The 17,433-nt window shown below is 43.8% G+C and overlaps 1 protein-coding gene across 2 annotated transcripts in view; it reads right to left on the bottom strand.

The window, feature by feature from the left end:
• Positions 1–17,433, bottom strand: part of TTC33 (tetratricopeptide repeat domain 33) — a 239,843-nt gene that overhangs the window by 208,895 nt on the left and 13,515 nt on the right. The gene's annotated exons all lie outside the window — the stretch shown is intronic.

Genomic DNA, 17,433 nt, shown 5'->3' with positions numbered 1-17,433 from the left:
TTCTGCAGCGCTCGTGAGATCCTGTTATAAAAAGGGATGTTCTCATTGGGAATAATAAGGACAGGGTAAGCGGGGACTTTGTTACTGGGGCCAAAAAAAATCCCAAATTTCACAACTTCTGCAATATGGAAAGATCACACAAAGAGGAAAGAAAAACAGGAGAACATTTTAGGGAAATTGTAAAATGTTCAAAAGGAGTGAGATGGTTTGTGCCGCATCTGTCTGCTCCGCCGCCGCTGTTTACCACATTCTCCCACACCAGGATCCAAAAACAGCAAAACCCAACGGCAGGAATTTATCATTGTACGTAGACTATATTTTTGCTCTAAATGTGTCGCTGTTACTTTATTTTTTGCAACTTTTCAAGTAGATTATTTTCTCGCGATTGCGCAGGTATGTCGGTTGAGGTTTTGCAGGTTCTGCCACTTTTAGTAAAAAATATCCCCATTTGTTGCAAAGCCCTAAAAAAAACTTTGTTTTTTTTTGTTTTTTTACATCAACTGGCTCCAGAAAGTTAAACAGATTTGTAAATTACTTCTATTAAAAAAAATCTTAATCCTTCCAATAATTATCAGCTGCTGAAGTTAAGTTGTTCTTGTCTATCTGGCGACAGTGCTCTCTGCTGACATCTCTGCTTGTCTCGGGAACTGCACAGAGTAGAAGAGGTTTGCTATGGGGATTTGCTTCTACTCTGGACAGTTCCCGAGACAGGTGTCTTCAGAGAGCACTTAGACAGAAAAGAACAACTCAACTTCAGCAGCTCATAAGTACTGAAAGGATTAAATATTTTTAATAGAAGTAATTTACAAATCTGTTTAACTTTCTGAAGCCAGTTGATACGGTATATGAAAAAAAGTTTTTTTCCTGGATGACCCCTTTAATTTGTCACAAATCTAAACCAGCCCTGAACTGGCTTAGGCTGGGTTCACACTACGTTTTCTCCCATACGGGAGCGCATACGGCAGGGGGGAGCTAAAACCTCGCGCTCCCGTATGTCACCGTATGCGCTCCCGTATGTCATTCATTTCAATGAGCCGACCGGAGTGAAACGTTCGGTCCGGTCGGCTCATTTTTGCGCCGTATGAGCTTTTACAACCGGACCTAAAACTGTGGTCAACCACGGTTTTAGGTCCGGTTGTAAAAGCGCATACGGCGCAAAAATGAGCCGACCGGACCGAACGTTTCACTTCGGCCGGCTCATTGAAATGAATGACATACGGGAGCGCATACGAAGGCATACGGGAGCGCAAGGTTTTAGCTCCCCCCTGCCGTATGCGCTCCCGTATGGGACAAAACGTAGTGTGAACCCAGCCTTACACAACTGGCAGTGGAACGCACTGGTAAAGAGTCGCACATTTTGGAACAACGGGTTAAAACATAAATAACTTAGAATCCAAATATACAAAGAAAGGAGGAATGGCACTCACCGCTTACTGTAATTTCTTATCTTTTATTCTTCATAAAGTGCAGGTGCTATAAAAAGGCATTTCACCCAGCCGGGTGTGGACGCCAGTGCGCGTGCTACAGGTAACAATTGTTTTGCTCTGGCTTGAGCTTCAACAGACCTTCCCTTTCCCATGCTCCTTCATTCCTTATAACACGTCATGAAGGATCCACGGGGCGGGGATTACAAGCACAATAGGTTTAAAAAACAGTGTAAAGTGCAAAAAACACATACAGTTAAAACCAAAAACTAAATAACTACAAAAATAATCCTAAATCAATCCTGTCATTTAATCCTCCTAACTCTTGTGCACCAGTTTTCAAAATCCACTTTGCTTCGATCTCGCGGAGGATTTTTTCATTATCTTTACCTTGAGTACAAATTAACCTTTTAATTCCCATAAATTTCAGGACGCTTGCATCTCCATTGTGTGCCGAATTAATATGTTCTATTAATCTTGGGGAGCCTTTTCCTGATTTGGAGGGGCAAGCTGTGCATAACTAGCTTGCCCCCTGACTGGTGAGCAGTAAGAGGTTAAGAAATATACAGGCAAGGTTTTTAGCCCCCTCCCCCGCCTGTAAAACTTGCAAATGGCTACAGTGGTATGTCCCATGGGTGGGGGGGGGGAAGGAGTGCACCAATCAGGGGTGTAATAGTTTCCCGGGCTTTCAGAGGCCCTCCCCTGGGTATTTATAGCTGTGGTGCCTCCCTTCCCCCCTCAATCTGCCCAGGACCCGGAGTTTTGTCTGCCGGTTGGTATGTATCTGCCCCTTATATTATGGCCCGGATGGAGCTGGAGGGTGAGGGTTGGCATGCTCGCTTGTGGCTGAGCTGGCCTCCCCTCCTGTTGCACCCTGGCGTTAGGTTCGGGAGGCTGGCGGACCTCTCGCCCTCTCACAGTCCCGCTCTCCTTTGCCACCCCCCCCCCCGTCCGCCTGTCCTGCCCGTTCCTTTACTCCTCTTCCCTGCCCCGTTCCTTTAATCCCTTTCCCGTACCTTTAATCCTTTTCCTTGCCCGTTCCTCCAATCCACTTCTCTGCCCCTGGCCCGAGCCCCTTTGCCAGGCGTGCTCCTTATGTGCGCGCTTTGCCTCCTTCCCCGTTGCTGTCCCCTCCGTCTGCGGTGGCGGCCCCTGGGTTGCTGCGGCTGTTTTGTATAGCCTTGCGCAAATGGACGTTTATCAACGTCCATTTGCGTGTTCCCAGCTATAATGCGCGCTCACAAGGCGAGCGCGCATCATAGCCGTCGGGTCCCAGTTGCTATTAGCAACCAGGACCCGTGCTAATGCCGGACATCGCCGATCGGGCAGATGTCCGGCATTACCTTTTTGGATGCGGCGATCAAAGTTGATCGCCGCATCTGAATGTATGTATAGGCGTCCCGGCTGCTCAGTCGGGCTGATCGGGACCATCGCGATTAAATCGCGATGTCCCGATCAGCTGGAACGCAGCAGGAGGGTCACTCACCTGCCTCCTGCGCGTCCGCTCGTGGATTGATTGCTCCAAGCCTGAAATTCAGGCTTGAGCAATCAATCACTGACAACCCAGATCATTGCCATGTTAATACATGGCAAGTGATCTGTGTGTGCAGTGTTATGGCTCCCTATGGAGCTATAGCATTGCGCACAAAAAAAAAAAAAAAAAAAAAAAAAAAAAAATTTAACCCTTGCCATGATAAATGTTTGGATCACTCCTCCCCCCCCCCCTTTTTCCCCCATACATAAAAACATGAATTAAAATATAACTACATAACTAATAATAATTAAATAAATAAATAAAATAAAAACTGTATTACATCAAGCATGTATATGGTATCGCTGCGTGCGTACATGTCCGTACTATCTAAATATGTCTTCGATTGCAGCATTCCTTCAATGGCGTATGCGCAAAAAAAATAAAATAAAAAATAAAAAAATAAATAAAAAAAAAAATTTACTTAATTAATTAATTTAAAAAATAAATAATTAAATAAATAAAATAAAAAATAAAAATAAAAAATACAAAAATACAATACGTGGTATTGCCACGTGCGTCAATGTCCGCACTATCAAGTTATATATCCTCATTTGATCCGTGTGTAAGCGCGAATTAAAAATTAAATATATAAATTCTACAGTCCCATATAGCGTATTTTGGTCGCTTTTCATACCTATAAAAAAAAAAAAAAAAATAATAAATAAAATATATATATATATATATATATATTTATATCGCAACTCTGTTTGACACGACAATTGTATCGCTGTAAACTTCGGATCACGGCGCATGGTTCAGGCAGCCACTGCACCCCAAACCCTCTCCGCTGCTGTCCCTCTTCCTGAGTTCTCTGCTGCTGGTTTCCCGGCGCCATTCCGGGCGGCGGCAGAGTACCCGCAACCAGGTGGTCTCCAGCGTGCCTTGTTCAACGCCTGCGGTGGTGAAGTGGTTCCTCCTGCTTTTGTGCCTTCTCCATCTTCTGGACTTAGTGAGTGTGCTGTTGCGGGGGGGCAGGGGGGGCTCTATTTTCGTGCCTGCCCTTGGTGCTTTGGCAGGCCAGTTGTCTTCAACTGGCTAGCTGGGTTGGTTCCCTCTCCTTCCCCGGTTAGTGTGCTTATGGCTGTTCTGGTAGTTTCCACCTTTTGTTCCTGTGGGTTTGTTGGGTTTGGGTCTCGGATATAGGTGTATGTCTATGTTGGTCTCTGGTTGTGAGTTGGGTACGTCTCTTCTTGACGGGGTGCTTTGGTGTGGTATCAATTTCTGCGGTGCACGCTTAGGTGAGTGGTCTTTTGGCCTTACGCTCTGGATAACCGGGTTTTGTGGATTTAGCTCCTGAGGCTTGTTCCTTATTTTGAATCGGTGGCACCCAGTTACGGTTTTGTTTCTTTTGGTTTTCTCCCCCTTTGTTTGGTGTTTCTCTCCGTCACTAGTTGTAGTCCCTCTCCACTGCTCTGTTTGTCCTAGTGTATTGTCTGATGTTTTCTCCTGTTTTACTCCCGATCTTTGGTAGGCATGGGACTCCTGTATGTCGTGCTGGGTGCTTTAGCTGATGTGGCGGTGGGTAGGTTTCGCTTTGAGTCTCAGTTTGTCTTTCCTCGTGGTTTCTTTTGTTTGTGGTGGTTTTCCGGAGGGGGATACTCCTGTGCTCTACGCTTGTTGGGGTGTGGTTTGTTGCAGTCTTCCGCATGCCGCGTTGGCGTTGGTCTGCAGTTTTCCTGTGGACGGGGAGTGATTGCGTTTTCTCTGCTTTGGTTTCCTCGGGGCTCGCTAGGTGCCCCTGTTCCGGTCCTTGCTGGTTTACTGTAAGTTCCGCATGGAATATGGTTCTGGGCGGAGTTTTTTCCTGCAGGTTGTCTTTGGCCGCCGAGGGTGTCTGGTATTTGGGCCCCCGCATATGTGCCCCTGGTACGCTTTGGGCTGACATTTCGGTTGGTTGGGGTTTTTTCAAGGGTCATGCGGTGGCCTGGCCTGCTTTCAGTTCCCTGCACGGGGAGCTCGCTTTGTTCTCGGATGTGGCTGGTTTGGTCGGTTGTTGGTGTGGTGTTTGGTTTTCCAGTGGTGCTGTGGGGTGGTTTACCCCTGGGTCTTGGTAGTCAGTGGGTTTCTGCCATGCTTGGGGTTTTGTTTGTGCTTCTCCCTTGGTGTTGGTTGTGGGACTTTGGGTGCTTGCTTCGGCAGCTCATGTTCTAGGCTTGTAACGTTACTGTGTGGGTTGCAAGTCCCCTGCGCTTGGTTGCGCGCTAATTTTGTGATGCTTTTCTTCCTTTCTAGTGTGTGATTTGAGTGATCACGGGGCGTGTTTTTCTAGCTTAAATTTTTGTTTGACAGAAAAATTTGATTTTGAAGATTTCGAAATTGACCTGTTCCGAAGTATACGAAAATTAAACTTAAAGAGATTTTTTTCAGATAAAAATAAAGTAGAAAAAGAGGAAAAAAGGAGGGGAGGGAGAGGTACCAACTGTGATAGGCCCTTTGGGCTTTAGTATTATGGGAGAGATAAACGATACAGAAAAGGAAGGTCTTAGAGCACTTCTAGATTTAATGGGTGAAGAATCAAATATTCTAGATAAAGAAGAGACCGACACTATTGAGATTTCAGAATTTAGAGGTGGAAATAAGTCAAGGTTCTCACCCCAGTTGACTCCTGGAGGGAACATTGATATTTTCCAACAAAAAGTATTAGCTGAAGTACGAGCTCTAATTTATCCCCGCGTCCCCCCTAATCTTGCCAAAGAAGAATTAGATGCCTTGAAATGGCTAAAGAATCATGATGAAATTATTATAAAGAAGGCAGATAAGGGGGGTAACGCGGTGATATTATCCAGAGATTATTATGAAAAAGAGGCATTGCGCCAACTAAATGATCCGATCACCTATACAAAATTAGAAAAAAATCCCATGAAAACACTGACATCCAAATTACAGTCTTTCCTAAGAAAACAGGTAGAAATGGGAATTCTCTCAGAAAATTTGGCAAAACGGTTATTTCCCGAAACACCAAAAGAGGCTAATTGGTACTTTTTGCCGAAAATACATAAAACACTGGAGACCCCACCCGGGAGACCGATTGTCTCCGGGGTGGGGTCTCTAACGGAGTCCCTATCGAAATATATGGATTGGTTACTTAGACCTTTATTACAGAATGTCCCCTCCCTCGTAAAAGACACCAATGATTTCCTCACTGCTCTGGATGGCATCCCCTGGCAGGACGATTTCCTAATAGTATCTATAGATGTGGAGAGTCTTTATACTAGGATCCCCCAGGGGTTGGCCGTCCAGTGCATTGAGGAAATCTTGGGAAAAGCAGGAAAAAGTGAAGCCTATATTAAATTTGTCGGAGAATCTCTTTCATTTATTTTGGGTAATAATGTATTTAAGTTTGGTAGCCAGTGGTACAGCCAAAACCGGGGGACCGCGATGGGGACCCCGGTAGCATGTACCCTGGCTAACCTTTTTCTTGCCCATTTTGAGGAAAAATATGTTTTTTGTTTGAGAAACCCATTTCTTAAGTTTATACGTTGTTATTCTCGTTTTGTAGATGATGTTTTCCTACTTTGGAATGGGTCTGTGGAGGATTTCAAAGGGTTCATGTCCTTGTTAAATAACAATGACATGAACATGTTCTTCACATGTAAATGGAGTAAAGAGGAATTGGAGTTCCTGGATGTACGTGTGATGGCAAAAAATGGTACTCTGGAAACAGAAGGTTATAGAAAGGAAACAGCGTCAAATTCGTATTTACATTACCAGAGCTATCACCCAACCCATACCAGGAACGCAATCCCATATAGCCAATACTTACGATTAAGGAGGATTAACAGCTCGGATGAAACATTTGAGCAACAAGCCGAGACCCTAACTAAGCGCTTTTTGTTAAGGGGATACCCTCAGACCGTGTTGACTGAAGCATTAATTAGAGCTAGAAAATTAGATAGAAAAACTCTACTCCATAAAAAAACTAATAAACGAAAAATTAAAAATCCCGAAAATGACAGGTTCTGCTTCTCCTTTAAATATAGTCCAGTAGCAGAAATAATAAAAAGTGCTATTTTTTTCCAATTGGCATTTGATTGAGAGAGACCCGCTTATAGGGAATGTCAGAAAAAATAAACCAATAGTTACTTTTAAACGTACAAAAAATCTAAAAGATGAATTAGTACGTAGTAAATATAAAGAAAAGGAAAGTAACAAAACATGGTTAGAAAAAAACGCAGTAGTCGGGAATCATAGGTGTGGACGATGCAATTGGTGCGCATATTTCCAACCAGGAAAATGCATCTCCATTGGTGGCCAAACAAAAAATATTACCGAATTCATTTGTTGTAAAACCTCCTTTGCAGTGTATGCATTAATTTGCACCTGCGGGAGATTTTATATAGGAAGCACTATTCGTGCACTAAATACACGTTTTCGGGAACACACCTGGTCAATAAAATCAGGAAAAGGCTCCCCAAGATTAATAGAACATATTAATTCGGCACACAATGGAGATGCAAGCGTCCTGAAATTTATGGGAATTAAAAGGTTAATTTGTACTCAAGGTAAAGATAATGAAAAAATCCTCCGCGAGATCGAAGCAAAGTGGATTTTGAAAACTGGTGCACAAGAGTTAGGAGGATTAAATGACAGGATTGATTTAGGATTATTTTTGTAGTTATTTAGTTTTTGGTTTTAACTGTATGTGTTTTTTGCACTTTACACTGTTTTTTAAACCTATTGTGCTTGTAATCCCCGCCCCGTGGATCCTTCATGACGTGTTATAAGGAATGAAGGAGCATGGGAAAGGGAAGGTCTGTTGAAGCTCAAGCCAGAGCAAAACAATTGTTACCTGTAGCACGCGCACTGGCGTCCACACCCGGCTGGGTGAAATGCCTTTTTATAGCACCTGCACTTTATGAAGAATAAAAGATAAGAAATTACAGTAAGCGGTGAGTGCCATTCCTCCTTTCTTTGTATATTTGGATTCTGGATACTCTTCGTTTTCATAAGGAATTGAGCACCACTAACTGTTATGGGACTGACCTGGTTCACATAGGAGTCACGGGAAGCTTGGCAGTGCCGGCCAGCTTTTTCTAATCTAAGTTGTGATAAATAACTTAGATGTGTGGTCCGGGCTGAAGTGAGACTGCGCAAAAATTTGTGGGACTGTGCAAAAGTCTAAGAAGTTTTGATAAACTAACTTAAAGGGATACTCCAGAGGAAAACTTTTTTTTTAAAATCAACTGGTGCCAGAAAGTTAAACAGATTTGAAAATCACTTCTATTAAAAAATCTTAATCCTTCCAGTACTTATTAGCTGCTGAATACTACAGAGGAAATTATTTTCTTTTTGGAACACAGAGCTCTCTGCTGACATCACGAGCACAGTGCTCTCTGCTGAGATAGGGGATAAGATGTCTTATCGCAGGGGTCTCCCCCTTGATCGCCTGCAGCACCCGGTGTTCTAAACAAATGCTGGGTTCCTGCAGCAGTGGGGGTGCAGAAGTCACAGCCACGCCCCCCGTGATGTCAAGCCACACTCCCTCCATTCATGTCTATAATATCTAATGCAGAAAAAATAGAGCAGAGCTTCCTCTAAGGGCAGTATGTTTGCGGAGGTGTGCAGCAGACAACGGAGGTAGCCTCTATAAGATATGAGCTCACCTTGCTGTGCCAGACACAACCACCATAAGTCACTTGTAGGTACTAGATTGCAGAGCTGCCTCCCGGGGATCAGGCTCGGATTCCCTCAGCTGATCATGGACATCAAAGTGGCTTGTAAGCCATTGTTCATTGAGAAAGAGGCAGCAGCCTCGAAATGCGTTTGAATCGGCTAAATAAAAAACATTTATCCTACCATTGGGTGTTACTCTATTCTTGCGGCACGCGCCTGAACACCCGGATTTTTCTTTAACTTCTACTTCGATGTCCATTCATGTCTATGGGAGGGGGCGTGTCAGCTGACACGCCCCCTCCCATAGACATGAATGGAGGGGGCGTGGCATGATGTCATGATCACGGCTCAGAGCGTTCTGAAAAAACTGTTCAGAATGCTGGAGCACCGGAGTACCCCTTTAAAGGAAAACTGTCAGTTTGCTCCCCCCCGCACTAACCAGTGGTACTGGCTGGTAGTGCAGCGCTGATCAGTTTGATGCCTACCGTGCCCGGATCCGCCCCGCCATTCAGCCAAAATCGATTCGATTGTATGTATATGCTAATTAGTTGCTAACTGGCACAGGCGGTGTTACTGGCACTCTGATGTCAGCGCCGCTCGTCTGCAGCACTGCCCAGCTCATCAATATTCCTCTCCTCCCTCCACCTCTCCCTCTTCTCCCCGCTCAGGGAGGGGAGGAATATTGATGAGCTGGGCGGCGCTGACGTCAGAGTGCCAGATGGCCCGGCCTGTGCCAGTTAGCACCTAATTAGCATATACAGAAAAATGTAAGCATCAAACTGATCAGTGCCCCCCACGCTACCAGCCAGTACTGCTGGTTAGTGTGGGGGGAGCAAGCTGGCAGTTTTCCTTTAATGGGTGACATCATCAGCTATTAGATATCTCCTGACAGCTCCCAGGCACCTCCTGTCCCCTCTCCTCCCAGCTCTATCTGTACACTGCTGCTTATATTTTCGTAAGACCAGGCTATATAGTTTTTTTTTTACCTGTGCTATTGGTCCGATTTTTCCGCAACTGTGCAAATCGGGTGAAAACTTGTCAGCTGACTTCCTGCGACCTACAGGATGACATCATCACCTATCAAATCCTTCCTGCTAGCTCCCAGACCCTCCATACCCAGCTCTATCTGTATACTGCTGCAGCCATCTCTCTCGGATCAGAACGTACAGTAGTTACACATTTCCCCTGCTGCTTTCCCTGTGTTCACATGTCTGGTTTTTGCTGTGTTTTTGAGGTGATTTTTCTAAAATGTTACTGCAATTGCACAAATTTTGGTAAATAAAAATCATTGTTACTGCGGCTTTGGAAAATCACAGCAAAAACATGGCGAAAATGCAGTAAAAACGCATCACGTGAACACAGCCTGAAGGGGTTATCCAGGGAAAAACTTTTTTTATATAATCGACTGGCTCCAGAAAGTGAAACAGATTTGTAAATTACTTCTATTATAAAATCTTAATCCTTTCAGTACTTATGAGCTGCTGAAGTTGAGTTGTTCTTTTCTGTCTAAATCCTCTCTGATGACACGTGTCTCGGGAACCGCCCAGTTTAGAAGCAAATCCCCATAGCAAACCTCTTCTACTCTGTGCAGTTCCCGAGACAAGCAGAGAGGTCAGCAGAGAGCACTGTTGCCAGACAGAAAACAACAACTCAACTTCAGCAGCTGATAATTATTGGAAGGATTAAGATTTTTTTAATAGAAGTAATTTACAAATCTGTTTAACTTTCTGGAGACAGTTGATGAAAGTTTTTTCCCTGGAATACCCCTTTAAGTCAGTGTTTCCCAACCAGGGTGCCTCCAGCTGTTGCAAAACTACAACTCCCAGCATGTCCGGACAGCCAAAGGCTGTCCGGGCATGCTGGGAGTTGTAGTTTTGCAACAGCTGGAGGCACCCCGGTTGGGAAACAGAGCTTTAAGTCCTCATAAAGCGTGATTTCTCTTTAAGAGGAAAAACAAAAAAGCTAGTAAAATGATATATTTTTTTATGGTAGTTTACAAGTTTTACAACCAAGAATTTTGCGGTTCACACAATGACTAAGCAAATCTGAAGGGGGGGGGGGGGGGGGGGGGGGGGGGAAGTCTTTTTGTCTGAGGTGCCAGAAGAAAAAACAAAAAGTTTTGCCAGATGAAACCACAGTCGGAAATGGCCGCACAATGGGGAAGGCTTGTTTTCACTTTGGGGGAGATTTATCAAAACCTGTCCAGAGGAAAAGTTGCTGAGTTGCCCATAGCAACCAATCAGATCGCTTCTTTCATTTTTCACAGGCCTCTTTAAAAATGAAGTGAATCACGTGACCCCGGAATGGTCATAAACTGCGCATTACTGGAACTACGGGGGAGTGTAATTCAGGCTTAGTCCAAATTTTACATCCTCCTCCCCGGTCAAATTGATAAGTTTTTATGGAAAAGTGACAACCAATATGGCGGCCACTACAGCTATCAACTAGGGATGTCACCCGGACTCCATACATTCTCGGCTCCTTATAAAACTTGGCCAGATTTGTGATTCCTCACACTAAGAAGGCTGGGCGACAAGTTACGATTTAGCCAAAATGGTGACAACATTATTTCTTTTTAAGTCTTAGGAGTGTAACTTTAGGAGCGGCCATATTGGAGACACACACTTCCTTCCTGTATAGTCTGTATAGAGGTGGCCATATTGGAAACACACACTTCCTTCCTGTATTGTCTGTATAGAGGTGGCCATATTGGAGACACACACTTCCTTCCTGTATTGTATGTATAGGAGCGGACATATTGGAGACACACACTTCCTTCCTGTATTGTCTGTATAGAGGTGGCCATATTGGAGACACCCACTTGCTTCCTGTATTGTCTGTATAGGAGCGGACATATTGGAGACACACACTTCCTTCCTGTATTGTCTGTATAGAGGTGGCCATATTGGAGACACACACTTCCTTCCTGTGTTGTCTGTGTAGGGGCGGCCATATTGGAGACACACACTTCCTTCCTGTGTTGTCTGTGTAGGGGCGGCCATATTGGAGACACACACTTCCTTCCTGTGTTGTCTGTGTAGGGGCGGCCATATTGGAGACACACACTTCCTTCCTGTATTGTATATATAGGAGCAGACATATTGGAGACACACCCTTCCTTCCTGTATTGTATGTATATAGGTTGCCATATTGGAGACACACACTTCCTTCATGTATTGTATGTATAGGAGCGGCCATACTGGAGACACACACTTCCTTCCTGTATTGTATGTATATAGGTTGCCATATTGTAGACACAAACTTCCTTCCTGTATTGTATGTATAGGAGCGGACATATTGGAGACACACACTTCCTTCCTGTATTGTCTGTATAGGAGCGGACATATTGGAGACACACAATTCCTTCCTATATTGTCTGTATAGGAGCGGACATATTGGAGACACACACTTCCTTCCTGTATTGTATGTATAGGAGTGGACATATTGGAGACACACACTTCCTTCCTGTATTGTCTGTATAGGAGCGGACATATTGGAGACACACAATTCCTTCCTATATTGTCTGTATAGGAGCGGACATATTGGAGACACACACTTCCTTCCTGTATTGTATGTATAGGAGTGGACATATTGGAGACACACCCTTCCTTCCTGTATTGTATGTATAGGAGGGGACATATTGGAGACACACACTTCCTTCCTGTATTGTATGTATAGGAGGGGACATATTGGAGACACACACTTCCTTCCTGTATTGTATGTATATAGGCGGCCATATTGTAGACACAAACTTCCTTCCTGTATTGTCTGTATAGAGGAGGACATATTGTATACACACACACACACACACACTTCTATTCTGTATTGTCTGTATGGGGGCGGCCATATTGGAGACACACACTTCCTTCCTGTATTGTCTGTATAGAGGAGGACATATTGGAGACACACACTTCCTTCCTGTATTGTCTGTATAGAGGAGGACATATTGGAGACACACACTTCCTTCCTGTATTGTATGTATGGGAGCGGCCATATTGGAGACACACACTTCCTTCCTGTATTGTCTGTATAGAGGAGGACATATTGGAGACACACACTTCCTTCCTGTATTGTCTGTATAGAGGAGGTCATATTGGAGACACACACTTCCTTCCTGTATTGTATGTATAGAAGCGGCCATATTGTAGACAAACACTTCCTTCCTGTATAGTCTGTATAGGGGCGGCCATATTGGAGACACACACTTCCTTCCTGTATTGTATGTATAGGGGCGGCCATATTGGAGACACACACTTCCTTCCTGTATTGTATGTATAGGAGCGGCCATATTGTAGACAAACACTTCCTTCCTGTATAGTCTGTATAGGGGCGGCCATATTGGAGACACACACTTCCTTCCTGTATTGTATGTATAGGGGCGGCCATATTGGAGACACACACACACACTTCTATACTGTATTGTCTGTATAGGGGCAGCCATATTGGAGACACATTTCCTTCCTGTATTGTCTGTATAGGGGCAGCCATATTGGAGACACACACACACACTTCTATACCGTATTGTCTGTATAGGGGCCCACATATTGGAGACACATTTCCTTCCTGTATTGTCTGTATAGGGGCAGCCATATTGGAGACACACACACACTTCTATACCGTATTGTCTGTATAGGGGCCCACATATTGGAGACACATTTCCTTCCTGTATTGTCTGTATAGGGGCGACCATATTGGAGACACACACACACACACTTCTATACCATATTTTCTGTATAGGGGCAGCCATATTGAAGACATATTTCCTTCCAGTATTGTCTGTATAGGGGCAGCCATATTGGAGGCATAAATTTCCTGCCTGTATTATCAAATATAAAAATAATTTTTAATAAAGAGGCCAAGGCTATCGTCTTTAAAAAATTAAATCTGTACATACCTCCTTTGCTCCCCCGCTGACTTTGGTAACATTGCTTCCAGTCCCCAGTGATCTCCTCATCCTGGTGCTGGGCTCAATACGTCAATTGTCACTCCGCCAATCACTGGCCGCAGGAGTGTCAGCCTGTGATTTGCTGGGCCCAATACAGCACATTGCTGACCTTTTCTTTTTTTTTTTTTTGGAGGGGGGGGGGTCAAGGGGTTGGACCTTTCACTGATCAATTATTGATGCCCTACCCCACTGTTTCTCAACCAGGGTGCCTCCAGCTGCTGCAAAACTACAACTCCTAGCATGTCTAGAAGTTGCCTTTTTGCAACAGCTGAAGACACCCTAGTAGGAAAAACACTGGTCTAACCTAATAAAAATCTAGAAAGCTGCTTTAGCTGAACAGGACAAAATCCTATATCTTTTAGGGGGAAGTATAATGTCTGTATTCTAATGTCCAATCCTGTCCCACTGGGAACAATATCATGAGTGAGAAAGCGAAGACAATCCTGAAGGCTTCTACTGCCCCCATGTGGTTAAACGGGTAAATAACATATCAACCTAAAACTCAAAAAACATTACACAGTAAAGCCACTTTAAGAGATTGTAAACCTTAACTCTTCCTTAAAGGGGTTCTCCGCCCACACACATCTTATCCTTTATGCAAAGAATAGGGGATAAGATGTCTGTTAGCGGGGGTTCCCGTCGCTGGGAACCCCGCGATCTTCATGCAGCACCCGGCATTCTAAACACTATGCCCCCTCCAGTCATGTCTATGGAAGGGGGCGTGACGTCCCGTCTCTGGCCGCGGAAACCCACCAATTAGAATGCCGATTGCGGCAAGGGTGCTGCACGGAGATCACGAGAGTCCCAGCGGCAGGACCCCCGCGATCCTTTACATAGGGCATAAGATGTCTGTGGGCAGAGTACCCCTTTATCTCCATTTAATATGTAGCAGACATTATCTTTTTGTTCCCCGTTATCGGCCATTTATGATTTCTGCAACAAAAAGATCTTCGATGTGTCCTAAAAAAAATGCAGATCAGGAGGACTTTATTCTTGTTTGTTTCAGGAACGTGCAGAAATTCCTGCAGACTAAGGGCCCGTTCACACTACACATTTTTCAAATGGAATTCCGCTCCAGAATATACGGTGCAGCAGCCTCCCATTGTTTTCAATGGGTCTCTACTGCACCATTCACACTATGTTTATTCTTTTGGTGGGATCCGATCGGAAACGCATTCCTGTGGCAGTGTTTCCCATCCAGGGTGCCTCCTGCTGTTGCAAAACTACAACTCCTAGCATGCCCGGACAGCCGAAGGCTGTCCGGGCATGCTGGGAGTTGTAGTTTTGCAACAGCTGGAGGCAATCTGGTTGAGAAACACCGCTGTATGGAGATGGTGTATTTCCGGGCGGTCCTAATGCCGGGAAATTCAATCTCCACCCAGAATAATCCATAGTGTGAATGAGCCCTAACAATGAAAGAAACTTTTGGTCTGTTTTACTTTCATCACATATTCCAAGGTCTCTTCACGACCCAAATGGGGGTCTTGCTCAAAAAATTCCCTAAATCACCTGTGATTTTACTATTCAAGTGGGTTGTCCAGGGAATACTTTTTTACTTTCAAAGTAAAATGGGTTAATTGAGAGTACGGCTATTTTCACACAGTAAAATATTTGTGGAAAGTCCACGGGTGGACATTCTGCAAATTTGCACGTTCTGTCGGAGCTAGGACCGCTTTATAGAGCGGCAATGCGTTTCCAAGGGGAGTTCTCCTGAAAGAGTTAACCCCTTAAGGACTCAGGGTTTTTCCGTTTTTGCACTTTTGTTTTTTCCTCCTTACCTTTTAAAAATCATAACCCTTTCAATTTTCCACCTAAATATCCATATTATGGCTTATTTTTTGCGTCGCCAATTCTACTTTGCAGTGACATTAGTCATTTTACCCAAAAATGCACAGCGAAACGGAAAAAAAAATCATTGTGCGACAAAATCGAAAAAAATACGCCATTTTGTAAATTTTGGGGGCTTCCATTTCTACGCAGTGCATATTTCGGTAAAAATTACACCTTATCATTATTCTGTAGGTCCATATGGTTAAAATGATACCCTACTTATATAGGTTTGATTTTGTCGTACTTCTGGAAAAAATCATAACTACATGCAGGAAAATTTATACGTTTAAAAATGTCATCTTCTGACCCCTATAACTTTTTTATTTTTCCACGTACAGGGCAGTATGAGGGCTCATATTTTGCGCCGTGATCTGAAGATCTATCGGTATGATTTTTGTTTTGATCGGACTTTTTGATCACTTTTTATTAATTTTTTTAATGGTATAAAAAGTGACCAAAATACGTTTTTTTGGACTTTGGAATTTTTTTGCGCGTACGCCATTGACCGTGCGGTTTAATTAATGATATATTTTTATAGTTCGGACATTTACGCACGCGGCGATACCACATATGTTTATTTACTTATTTTTTTACACTGTTTTATTTTTTTTATGGGAAAAGGGGGGTGATTCAAACTTTTATTAGGGAAGGGGTTAAATGACCTTTATTAACACTTTTTTTTACTTTTTTTTTTGCAGTGTTATAGGTCCCATAGGGACCATAGTGATCCCATGTTATAGGTCCCATAGTGATCAGCATTATCGGCGCTTGACTGCTCCTGCCTGGATCTCAGGTACGGAGCAGTCATTCGTCGATCGGACACCGAGGAGGCAGGTAAGAGCCCTCCCGGTGTCCTGTAAGCTGTTCGGGACGCCGCGATTTCACCGCGGCGGTCCCAAACAGCCCGACTGAGCAGCCGGGTCACTTTCAGTTTCACTTTAGAAGCGGCGGTCAGCTTTGACCGCCGCTTCTAAAGGGTTAATACCGCACATCGCCGCCATCGGCGATGTGTGGTATTAGCCGCGGGTCCCGGCCGTTGATGAGCGCTGGGACCGACGCGATATGATGCAGGATCGCGGCGCGATCCCGCTTCATATCGCGGGAGCCGGCGCAGTACGTAAATATACGTCCTGCGTCCTTAAGGGGTTAAAGGGGTACTCCGGTGAAAAACTTTTTTTTTTTTTTTTTTTAATCAACTGGTGCCAGAAAGTTAAACAGATTTGTAAATTACTTCTATTAAAAAATCTTAATCCTTTCTTTACTTATTAGCTGCTGAATACTACAGAGGAAATTATTTTCTTTTTGAAACACAGAGCTCTCTGCTGACATCACGAGCACAGTGCTCTCTGCCGACATCTCTGTCCATTTTAGGAACTGTCCAGAACAGCATATGTTTGCTATGGGGATTTCCTTTTACCCTGGACAGTTCCTAAAATGGACAGAAACGTCAGCAGAGAGCACTGTGCTCATGATGTCAGCAGACAGTTCTGTGTTTCAAACGGAAAAGAATTTCCACTGTAGGTTTCAGCAGCTAATAAGTACAGGAAGGATTAAGATTTTTTTATAGAAGTAATTTACAAATCTGTTTAACTTTCTGGCACCAGTTGATTAAAAAAAAAAAAAAAAGTTTTTCACCGGAGTACCCCTTAACATGTTCTTTCGGCAGACACTGGAATCAGAATTATTGAAGATGAAACATCTCCGCCGTGTGCACGGTGCAGTAGAATCCCATTAAAGGGGTACTCCCGTGGAAAACTTTTTTTTTTTTAAATCAACTGGTGCCAGAAAGTTAAACAGATTTGTAAATTACTTCTATTAAAAAATAAAGAACTACACAACTTCCTCTGTAGCATACAGCTGCTGATAAGTACTGAAAGGATTAAGATTTTTTTAATAGACGTAATTTACAAAACTGTTTAACTTTCTGGCACCGGTTGATTTGGAAAAATTAAAAATAAATAAATGAAATGTTTTCCACTGGAGTACCCCTTTAAATCTAAACCTGAACCAACTGCACAGTAATGTATTCCCTAGAAAACCCCTTTAAACTGTGATGTCATTTATTCCATCTCTTTGTACATGGTGAA

The sequence above is a fragment of the Hyla sarda genome, chromosome 1 (assembly GCF_029499605.1).
Source record: "Hyla sarda isolate aHylSar1 chromosome 1, aHylSar1.hap1, whole genome shotgun sequence".
NCBI classification, from domain to species: domain Eukaryota; kingdom Metazoa; phylum Chordata; class Amphibia; order Anura; family Hylidae; genus Hyla; species Hyla sarda.
Note: the sequence above shows the minus strand (reverse complement) of the source record. Positions and strands in the feature narration are given on the sequence as shown.